Genomic DNA, 11,361 nt, shown 5'->3' on the forward strand with positions numbered 1-11,361 from the left:
GCCTCCGAAGCCCACATTCCCCAGGCCAGCCTTTCTCTGAGAAAGACGTGAGACCCATAGCCCAGGAATCACTCAGCTCATACATCCCCTCCTGTCAGTGTTTATCTGTGTTTCTGAGTAGATTCCAAGTCATAGCGGAATTGGATAGAGTATAGACCAGTGGTTCTCAACCTTCCTAATGCCGCAACCCTTTAATACAGTTCCTCGTGTTGTGGTGACCCCCCCAACCATAAAATTGTTTCTGTTGTTACTTCATCACTCTCATTTTGCTACAGTGATGAATTGGGCGACCCCGGTGAAAGGGTCAGGTGACCCCTGTGAGAGGGTCATCCGACCCCGACAGGGGTCTCAACCCACAGGTTGAACTGCCCCGTAGGGTTTCCTACACTATAATCTTTATGGGAGCTGATCTGAAAGTCTTTGCTTCTGTGGTGTCGCTAGTGGGTTTGAACTGCTGACCCTAACGATTGCACACGACGGCTTCCTTTTTAACATCCTTGTAAGTTTCATAAAAAGATAAACCTATCTGTCTTGGAAGAAGTATGGCCAGAGTGCTCCTTAGAGGCAGGATGGCAAAATTTCATCGTACATATGTTAGACATGTTGTCAGGAGAGCCCCGTCCCTGGAGAAGGACATCATATTTGGTAACGTGGAGGGGCAGCGACAAAGGGGGAGGCCCTCAATGAGATGGATGGACACAGTGGCTGTGGCAATGGGGGCAGGCTCAGGAGCAGTCGTGAGGATGGAGCAGGAGCAAGTAGGGTTTCGGTTTGTTGTGCACAAGGTCGCTATGGGTTGGAACCGACTTGATGGCACTTAACAACAACAACCACAAGTGTAATAAATACATTTCCACGGTTGACATAAACATATCTGTACAAACATTTTGCAAAAAAAATTTTTTTTAAGAGTTTGACTTTATCTTATAGCCAACCATGATGATTAGGTTGAGGGGCTATGATTTGCCTTTGCAGTTAATAAAAGATAATTTCAAGCGATGTGTGGTCAAGAATATTTCCATTTTTCTATTAATTTGTAAGTCCAGGTAGGAAAACTCAGCAACAAAGGAACAGCAACACCACAAAATAATGGGGCAGAGAAGTGAAATAATACAGATATTTTAAACTAATTCACTTCCAAACTCGATGAGAACTTCCTTAAGAGGTGCAGATATGTATGTAGTATACATGAAGACCAAGAACCGCGAGTTGATAGATCTGTCTCTTTGTGGAAAGATTCAGATTTTCAGAATTGAAGGAAGTCCAGCTATTCTTTCAGTATCTCTTTCAGGACACTGTATACCGAAAACAAAGCCATCATGGCTACAATTCAATACCTCTAATGCTGAACACCAAGCCACCAGCCTCAGAGCACTTAAACAACTCTCACTGGACATCCCATAGGCAAACATTGCCTCTGTGACCCATTTCGCTCGCGAATCCTAGAAACAGAACCATGTTGTGAAAGAGCCACTGACCAGTGCTCTGCTCTCAGAGAATAAACCTCATGGAAACTATACGGTCCAAGCTCCCTCAAATCGATCCCTGTGATGCATTCTGCGGTCACCCCTGCAGCATCTCATCAGAGGCCCTTTGTCTGAACCTCATTTTAAGCTGACCAGCCGTGTGCTAGTGGACTCTGGGCAGATCACCTGACTTTCCCTGGTGAGATTGTAAGCCAGCAAAGGAGAATGACCCAGGTGCCTCAGTACCTGCTCCGTGGGGAATGACGGCGTTGAAGAGCAGCAGCCAGGGCAGGAGGACTTGGCAGCCCATGGTGGGAGCGCTTCCAACTGCTGGAAAATCCAGAAGATCGGCTTTTATAAGCTCTCCAGGTGGCCCGCAGGGGGCGGGGCAATGCAACTCGATGCTCTTCTTAGACTTCGATTGGCTGACTTTCAGCACCAGCACCGCTCGCTGCGTTGACATTTTGCGCATGGACGGATGGCGAGTCCACGAGCATTGCTCCAAAGGATGCTGTTTATATACGCACAGGCTTAGTCCAAACAGAACGTGTGTCAACATCTCTGCCATCAGTGGGTGGCTGCAGACACGTTTTCTCAGTAAAAGCCTGTTGGGAGTCTTGCTAGAATGCTTTGAGGCGGGGAGGGGGTGTGTGTGGAGGAGGAAGGGGTACAGTCTTCGAGGGCATCTGCTGGGTCGGTGACATTCCAGGCAGAGAAGTGATGGTGGCTTCGTTTTATGATTCCCAAGGGGTCATCTGGATGGACTTTCTCCAAGAACACAGGATGCTAACAGAGGCTGATTGGGCGTTCTGAGAAAATTGAAGACTAATTGGGGAGGGAAAGGCCAAGAAAGTTGATGGATTTTCTCCCCATCCTGACAGGCACCTTCTCACTCTTTGAGGATAGCCAGGGCTGTCCTACAAATTCACTGGGAAGTAAAGCCATCCACCCACAGTTCTGATCATGCCCCTTCAGACTTTGTTTTGTTCCCCCAAACTCAAAGGCCATTTATAAGGAACATTAGATGAGCTCCTGGTGGTTGGTAGGTGCCACCCAGTCGGTTCCCACCCGTAGTGACCCGACGCACAGCAGAGTGAAACCCTGCCCGGCCCTGCGCCTTCATCATCGTGCCTGTGTGTGAACAACTGAGTCCCTGAAGGACGTCCATACTGCCGTGGTAGGAATCCAAGAGCAAAGGAGTATCGGGGGAAGAGTTATACAGATGGAAACGCTGTTTTTTGGAAATGTACAGACCTAGATGGAGGTCGAAGGGCTTCATGGTTTTATGACTTTGTAGCAATACTTTTTGACTCACCCTCACATTTGCCACCGGGGAAAGGGTGGCTCTACCGATCAGATGCATTTTTGTGGAACACTGGAATATTAGGAGAGGGGAAAAGACAGGGCTTTCAACTCCCATACAGAGCGACAGTCTTGGACGCTCACAGGGCCAGTTTGACCTGTCCCGTTGCCTGGCTATGAGTCCATGTGGCTCGATGGCAGTGAGTCTGTTTGATCTGAGGGAGCAGCAGGCCGGACCCTGAGCTGCGAACTGCAGGGGCCACCATTGGAAAATACCAACGGCTCCTCCAGAGAAAGACGAAGCTTTCTACTCCCTTAAATATCTAACGGCTCAGAAACCCAAAGGACCAGCTCCACCCTATCCTGTTGGGTCACTGTGAATCAGAATCGACTTGATGACAGTGAGCTTTTGCTTTGTTTTGAGTTTACTGAGATATTGAAATCAGAAGAAAAGGCAACTTATGGGCTTGTGTATGGTTAGTCAGGTGGAGCCCTCTAGCCTCTTCAAGGGAGAGAGGCCACCAAGGTATCTCACCGAAGGTATCATTTCCTTTAACATGTGGGCATCCTACTGGTGGAAGACACTACTAGATTTCTATTCATCTTTTACTGCCCACACGATATCACTCCTCCTTTCTTGAAGTTTCTTTTATTCCTCAACTAGAGTCATTCTCTCATCCTTCAATTCTACAGCATCCTCTTGGGATTTCTACAACATGCAATACATTCTGCCTTCTCTCTATCTACTCGTGGTCTAGCCCTCGTTCCCCCATCATCTTGTGAACTTAGGGAGTTTACAACATTGCTGGCTCTCATGCCCGTCTACTTCTCTGCTGGGATTGATAATCCAGAACAATGGGCACACAGATAATACTCACAATTAGAGGGGTTATTAGGGAAGTTAACAGGTTACCACAAGCCATGATCAGTAAGGATATAGCCTTTTGTCCATAGCAGATTCTCTCCTGAACTAGCAGCCAGCTCTCTCTCTCTCTCTGGGTCTCAGGCTCCACGCCATGTGATCCTTTGGCCTCTGGTCTCCATGGACCAGGAAGCCCACCTACTGCTCTGCCTTACAGTTTCACTGTCATGGCATTGCCCCTCTGCTCTGTCTCGTAATCTCCTTGCCTTGACTTCTGGTCTCTGTATGGCATAGCTGCTACTGCAGAGGTTCTCAACCTGTGGGTCGTGACCCCTTTGGGGGTTGAATGACTCTTTCACAGGGGTCGCCCTATTCATAACAAAATTATAGTTATGAAGTACCAATGAAAATAATTGTATGGTTGGGGGGGTGTTCACCATCACATGGGGAACTGTATTAAAGGGTCACAGCATTAGGAAGGTTGAGAACCACTGCTCTACTGCCTCCACTGCTCTAGACACAAAGGGATCTTGAACATGCTCCACTAGTGGCTCTTCTTCATTCACGGTCCCAGGAATCCTCTCTGTTTCTGTTTCTGAGATGACCTTCTTACACAAGGGGAGTGGCTACTAAAACTGGCCAATCTCCTCTGTTCGTGTTTTACGCATTCCATTCGCATGGTCCCACCCAGTCATTTGGTGGGAGTCACAGAGACACCACGGGGAGAAGAGCCACACTAGGAAATCCCCCTTCACCAGAAAGGGGAGGATAACACTAGGGAGAAGATGCACACCTCAGAGTTATCAACCACCTGAGACCCAAAGGGCAGTATTTACCCCAGGTTCAAAGTTCAGAGGGGTTAGACAAGAGGGGGAGTGGAAACCGAAACAGCGGGAGGAAGGAGGGAAGGGATGCTATGCTGAGATTGCAGTGAGTGCGATGAAACAGACAGACAGGACTTGTCGAAGGTGACACTGTCACCCAATTCACAGTCAAAAGTTCAAATGAAAAAAAAAGATTACAAGGAAAATATCAAGAAGCAAACAAACAAACTGTAGAAACAGACTGTCTTTATCCCGTGGAGCGGCTGGTGGGTTTGAACTGCCCCCCTTTTGGCTCCACCTGAGGGTTTTCACGGCTGCTCAGCCAGGGCCCTTCAAGGAGCTCAGGCTGACGTGAACATGGGGCAATCACAGAAGCAAGAAGATAGCTATTTCTCAGTGGGTCCAGTATAAAGACCCACTGAGAGTTTGTCTGAGACCCCAGTGGCATTAAGTCAGAGGACAAACTCAATCAAAGGGAGCCAGGACAGGGAGAAAAATAGGCACAGGAGGAGAGAGTTGGACATAGACCAAACCAACCATCGTTTGCATGGGATTTCGCAGGCCCCAAATCGAGTTCTATCCATTTCCCTAAGCCAATCTTTGTCTTGGGCATATGATCGAATTCAGTCAAGATAAGTCCAAGTGAGAGAGTAAGATCAGCCAGTTCTGGTTTACCTTGTTATTGCAGGCCTCTCCCTCCCGTCCCTTCTTTGAAGTCCCTGTTGGACAAACAGGGCTGTGGCCTGTGGTGAGGGGCACCTGGTTCCCCGATGGCTGCTGTCATCCATGCTGCCACCATGCAAGAGAGGCTCAGTCCTGCCCGTCCTCCGACCCGACCATCCCTCCCTGCTGGTGCCCACTGCTGCGTTTGTTGCACATCTCTAAGGCTCCAAGTTGCATAGTCCTCACTGCTTCATGACTTCAGCATCCCTGCTCATCACGATTATGTACCTTTGGTCCCTCCAGCTTGCACGCATCCTTTCTCTGCCCACACCCCCTCTCTCCGTTCTTCAATCTTCTTGGGGAGCTGAGTCACTCCGGGATCTATCCTGAGCCTTCTTTGTCTCCAATAAACCATGAGCCCCCTCTTCCCTCACCTTCACGCAGTAAAGCAATGAAGCCCTTCCACGAGGATGCTGCCACCCACGGGTTCAGATGGCAGCACTCTACTGCTAATCTTGGATGGCAAGTTATCTGGGATCTCGGTTGTCCTGTGGTCATCAGACTCAATAGCCACAACCTTTTTAAAAAAAATCATTTTATTGGGGGCTCATACAACTCATCACATTCCACACATCCATCCACTGTGTCAAGCACATTTGTACATGTATTGCCATCTTCATTCTCAAAGCATGTTCTTTCTACTGGAGCGACAAGCTCCTTTATTTTTACTTTTCTCACCTCAACACTTCAGAGGACAATGAGCTCAATGAATTGTCTCACAAATATGTCCTGTCTTAACAGCTCTTGAACCCGAAGCCAGCAACATGATGTTTTTCTTTTCTAGGCTCATCTCTAACAGTCAGAGGAAGACCAGCTCGTCATGTCTCAACAAGGCAGGCGGAAGACCACAGAGGAGTGTAAGCACACCTTGGACATATTATAGTACATTTCAGACCACCGCAATATAGGTGGCTTCAGACCATATATAATAGGTTTCAGACCACCGCAATAAAGCACACTCTGCAATAAAGCAAGACACACGTATTTTTGGTTTCCTGGTGCGTAGACAAGTTATGTTTCCACCATATTAGTTTGCTAAGTATGGAATAGCATCGTGAAGAAGTTTGAAACATGGTGAGAATTACCCCAATGTGACAGAGACACAAAATGAGCCCATTCTGTTGGGGAAATGATGCAGACAAACTTGCTAGATGCAGGATTTCCACAAATCTTGGATTTGGAAAGAACACAGTGCCTGTGAAGCAAAAAAAAAATTATATATATATATGGTCTACCTGGACCTCACAATATGGTCTCACCACATAGCGGAAGAAATGAATGTTGCGTCTGGAATCAGCCTGTAGAGAAACAGAGAGCATGAGATTTCAATGGCATGAAAGTCAAGGGTCTGATGATATGCCCTCCTCAAGGTCGATGTGTGTGTCTGTGTCTGTGTGTGTCTATATATACATACCTACCAGTTTAGCTAAACTGCTGCTTGGTTTGAAGAAGACTTCAGACTACCTTTGGTTTAAGGTTTAAAGATGATCTCAGGGCAATTGTTTCGGGGGTTCTATAGAAGAATCCTGATCAAAAGGAGGACGATGCAGAACAGAATTTTAAATTCTCACCGACTACCGACTTCTGGATTGGAGTCCTGGTGATGTGGCAGGTTCTACATTGGCCGGCTGATGGAAAGGTCAGCTGTTTGAAAGCCATCAATTGCTCTAAGAGAGAAAGATGAGGCTTTCTACTTTTGCAAGAAGGTATAGTCTCAGAAGCCTACAGCGGCAGTTCTACCCCGTCCTGTGGGGTTGCTTTGAGCTAGAATTGACTCGATGGCAGTGAGTTTGTTTCCTGGTTCTTCCTAGCTGGACTAGTAGCATGCTCTGAGGGCATGTATCTCACAGGGCATGAATTATCTAGGATATGGATGGAAAGCACCCCATCCAGTGCTTGGAACACAAGCAGGAGCTGTTGTTCCTAAGTATTATTACTAAGAACAACGGCTATCGCTATCCCATGCAGTTGATATCAAATTACTCAAAATGATATATGTGGAAGAATTTTGAGATTTAAAAAAAATTAAAATAAGTGTTGAGGCATTTCATTTTACTAAAATTTTTTTTGATACATTGATCTGAGTCTTTAACATACTGACCATACATATTGAAATTTTGAATAAGTTGAGCCAGCACAAGAAGCTTAGTACTTAGGACATTCTACCACACTGCATATTCACATACCTGGAATGAGTTATATGAACATTAAACAAAATGATCTTTTGATTGAACCGCTTTCCTTACAGACCCTCAGTGAGGTCAGCTGAGCGCTGCCTAGAAAGGTCAAGTTCGGGCATCAGATACTCTCCGTGGCCAAGGCAGTCTGTTGCACGGTGCCCGTGCCTGGGGTCTCCTGACTTGATTCACAGATTCATAGAGCAGGGCAGGGGCCATACCCTCCATGGCCAACGGAGCATCACAGAGGACACTGTTGTTTTGATCTATTTCTCATTGTGGTGGCCCTGGGGAAGTCCCACCCACAGGAAGTTCCCCCGATCCCAAGGAGCCATGGGGCTCACATGCCTGGATGATAGTTGGCATGGCTTCAAGGGTACGCCACTAACAAAATCACACAACGATCAGGGCACCACCCCTTCGGAGTGCCGCATGAATGTCTTTCCAGAGAGATCAGTGGAGAAGGCAGTTGGACAGCAGTCAGGCCTCCCAGGTTCTGTAAGTACGGAGCCCGTGCAAAGGTCTTGGGGGCTCATTCAAGGGCTCCTACCATTTCTGCAGCTCTCTAATCAGACATTAGGACTGCTAGCTAGGGTAAATGCATTTTAAAATCGCTCTTTCCTCACCAGCACCGTAGAACATGTTCCTTTACAGCTTCCATTCATGAATTGTTTTCAGGGGGCCAGCCTGCTCAGCACTTAACAACCGTATTCTCTCCACCTGTCTTGGGGAGACATTAGCTTCACTGTGACTCACCTGGGGACCCAGGGCCAGTAAGAGGCTGCTGATAGAAATTCAGTTGGCCTGCCTCCACATCTCCAGGTCTTCTTTCTAAGAAGCAAACAGAGATACCACCAAGTGCCCAGAAATTTATCATATAGTCAGTGTGGGGAGAGGAGACAGGTTCAACCACAGATCAGCACTGTCCTGGTGCAGGCCTCGTCCTCTACCTTGGCACAGCGCTAGCACCTGAACAACGCCTCCCAACCATTTGTCAAAGAAGCGAAAGAATCTCATTATAAAGGAGGGACACTGGGAGGTGGCAACATCATGCTTCAAATCTGCAGGAGTCTCATCTAACCCAGGGCCACGTGCAGAGAGAGGATCCAGACGGTCATGGGCTCCGGTTTCTAGGTGCATGAGAAGACAGAGAACATAGGAGGAGTGGCAAGTGTCCAGGGTCTTCAAAGGTGCTACCCAGACCTGCTTTCCCACCCTGGGTCTGAACTCCAGTGCTTCCTGGTCTTTGCCAGGCCTGTCACACTTGGCCAAGCTGGTTGCGGGACCTTTATACAAAACGCTAAAGCTGGGGCCATCAAATTGGTCTGACTCTTCAAGACCCTGTGGGTCAGAGTAGAACCATCTTACAGGCTGAGCCCAATCGTCGCTCTACAGGTAAAGCTGAGGCTGCCTGTTCCTGTAGAGATTTATTCTCTCAGATACCCACAGGGGACGTCCTTCTCTGTCTTCCAGGGTCACCAGCCGTCAGCACTGACTTGATGGCAGTAGGTGTTTTGTTTCGTTGTTTCATCTTCATGAGAACAGATGAGCACAACTCTCTCCCTCAGAGCAGCTGGTGAGTTTCAGGAGCCAACCTTTTGGTTAACAGCCAAGCAACTACTCTGCCACCCAGGGACCCTAAGTCCCCATGTTTGTACTTCTCTTTGGCTTGACCTCCTGTGCCCCAGGCCAAGCCGGCAGCCTCTTCACTTGGAGTATGGCCGCACTTCCTGACACAGCCCCCAGCTTCTCCTCCATCATCCTTACACAGAAGCCAGAGGCAGCTCTTAAAAATGTACATCAGAGCATGACAATACCAAAACTCACTGCCGTAGAGTCGGGTCCAACTCCCAGAAAGATGAAGCTGTCTGCTCCCATAAAGGTTTACAGACTCAGAAACCTTGTGCAGCGTTGCTATGAGTCAGAATCAACTCGATGGTGGTGGGTTTGGATTTGGGTTTAGATGAGCCTGCAAAGAGCTGGCTTTACTGAGTTCACCCCGTGCTTCCCCCACCACACCAAGCATTCTCCAAGCTGACCTCTCGGCCCTCACGCATATCACACATGTCAGCCACACCAGTGACAGATCATTGCAAGTTTGTTACTGTTTCCTTGTGCTTAAAAAACAAAACCAGTCCAATTACGTGGATTCTGCCTCATGTGCTTGAGAGGAGAGTTGTCCTCCATAGGGTTTTCAATGGCTGGGATCCTCTTACGTGATGCCCCTAGATGGGTTTGAACTGCCAACCTTTATAATCAGTAGCACAATGCTTAACTGTTTGTTCTCCCCAGGACCTCCACCATGTTGTCACTCCCTCCCTCGTACCCAGTGGAGTGCCAGTATCGGTCCTAGATGCTTTGGTAGCTTGGGTTTGGTGATAAGGTGGTTTCAGGTTTGCACACTGTAATGCACACCACCTCTTTAGGCATGCTCAACTGGAGTCAGCCCCTCCCCTGGCTAAGCAGTCTGGAGTCCGGTAAGCAGTCTACAGGGAAGTTCAGGGAGATCAGCTCTTTGGGCCAGACTCTCAAGATTCCGGGAGGAGCCCAAGTCCTTCAAAAGGACCTTTCAGCTCTATCTCAATTTGTGCACCAGGCCAAGCCCTGACAAGGACATTTGCAAACGCTGGGGGAGGAAGAAGGGCTGCTTCCAGAGAGAGCACACAGCACCTCACCAGGCAGGCTGAGGTCCTAAGGGAGCCACCTTACATTTTGTAAAACACACAAGAGACACTGCCCCATGATGTTTGGTGATGTTTGGAAAGAATTTCCCCAATTGGAAAGGGCTTCATGATTGCAGGGTCTTGCCAGCAGGGCTTGTCTGTCACCGCTCCATACCAGCAGGCTTTCATACAGGCGCAGGCTTCTCATACTAGTGGACAATGAAGCCCCAAATGACCACTTAGAATCCCAGAGGCCCCACTCTTCCTAGCCCTCAGCCTTCTGCATTAGCCTAACAAATGCTCAATATACAGGAGTTGGTACTATGGTTCATTTTGGTGGCATGTCTCAATTCAGGCCCAGATGTGTGTCTGGGGTGCTGATAACGGAATGGTTCAGCCCGGCCTCTCAGCGCTTTCCTGGGAGAACTTCCCCACCGTCACAGGAAATATAAATCTCCTTATCAGGCAGATTTATGCTGATATTCACCCCACGCTATTTCCTGGGCAATCTAACCTCAGATTAAACTTAGGTTGGGGCTTTTTGTTTTCTCTAGTTTTAAATTGGATGACCTTGAGCCAAACGCTGGGCCTCTCTCTGGCACACCAGTTTTCTGTTTACAAAACGCTGCAAAGCAGACATCCCCCCCACCTCCCAAGGCAGAGTGAGAAAGGGGATAGCGGGGGCCCAGGCTGCAGTGGAGGGTCCTACTTGTCTCACCGGGTCGGGTCGAAGTAGCTTCTCTGTGATCTTCTAAACACCTTTGACAGGTGGATGACGCCTGTAGCTGCCAAACCCATCTTCGTACTCATGCTCCATTCCCCTGCCTCAAGAAGGAAGCAGCCTGACCTGAGTCCCTCCCCCAGGCTGCGCACGTGTGTGTGTGTGTGTGTGTGTATGTGTGTATTGTGCGTGTGCATGTATGTATGTGTATGTGGTGTGTGGTGTGCACGCACGGTGTGTGTGTATGTGTGTATGTGTGCGTGTGCATGTATGTGTGTGTATGTGTGTGGCATGTGATGTGTGTGCATGGTGTGTGTATATGTGTGCGTGTGCGTGTGTGGTGTGTGGTGTGTGTATGTGTGTGTGCGTGTGTGGTGTGTGGTATGTGTGTGGTACGTGTATGTGTGTGTGGTGTGTGGTGTGTGGTGTGTGTGTGTGTATGTATGTGTGTGCATGTGTGGTGTGTGGTATGTGTGTGGTATGTGTATGTGTGTGTGGTGTGTGGTGTGTGGTGTGTGTATGTGTGTGGTGTGTATGTGTGTGTACGTGTGGTGTGTGTATGTGTGTGCATGTGTATGTATGTATATGTATATGGGTGTGTATGTGTGTGTGGTGTGGTGTGT

Source organism: Echinops telfairi, unplaced genomic scaffold, assembly GCF_000313985.2.
Source record: "Echinops telfairi isolate 266 unplaced genomic scaffold, ASM31398v2 ScPeMD7_70;HRSCAF=299, whole genome shotgun sequence".
Taxonomy (NCBI): domain Eukaryota; kingdom Metazoa; phylum Chordata; class Mammalia; order Afrosoricida; family Tenrecidae; genus Echinops; species Echinops telfairi.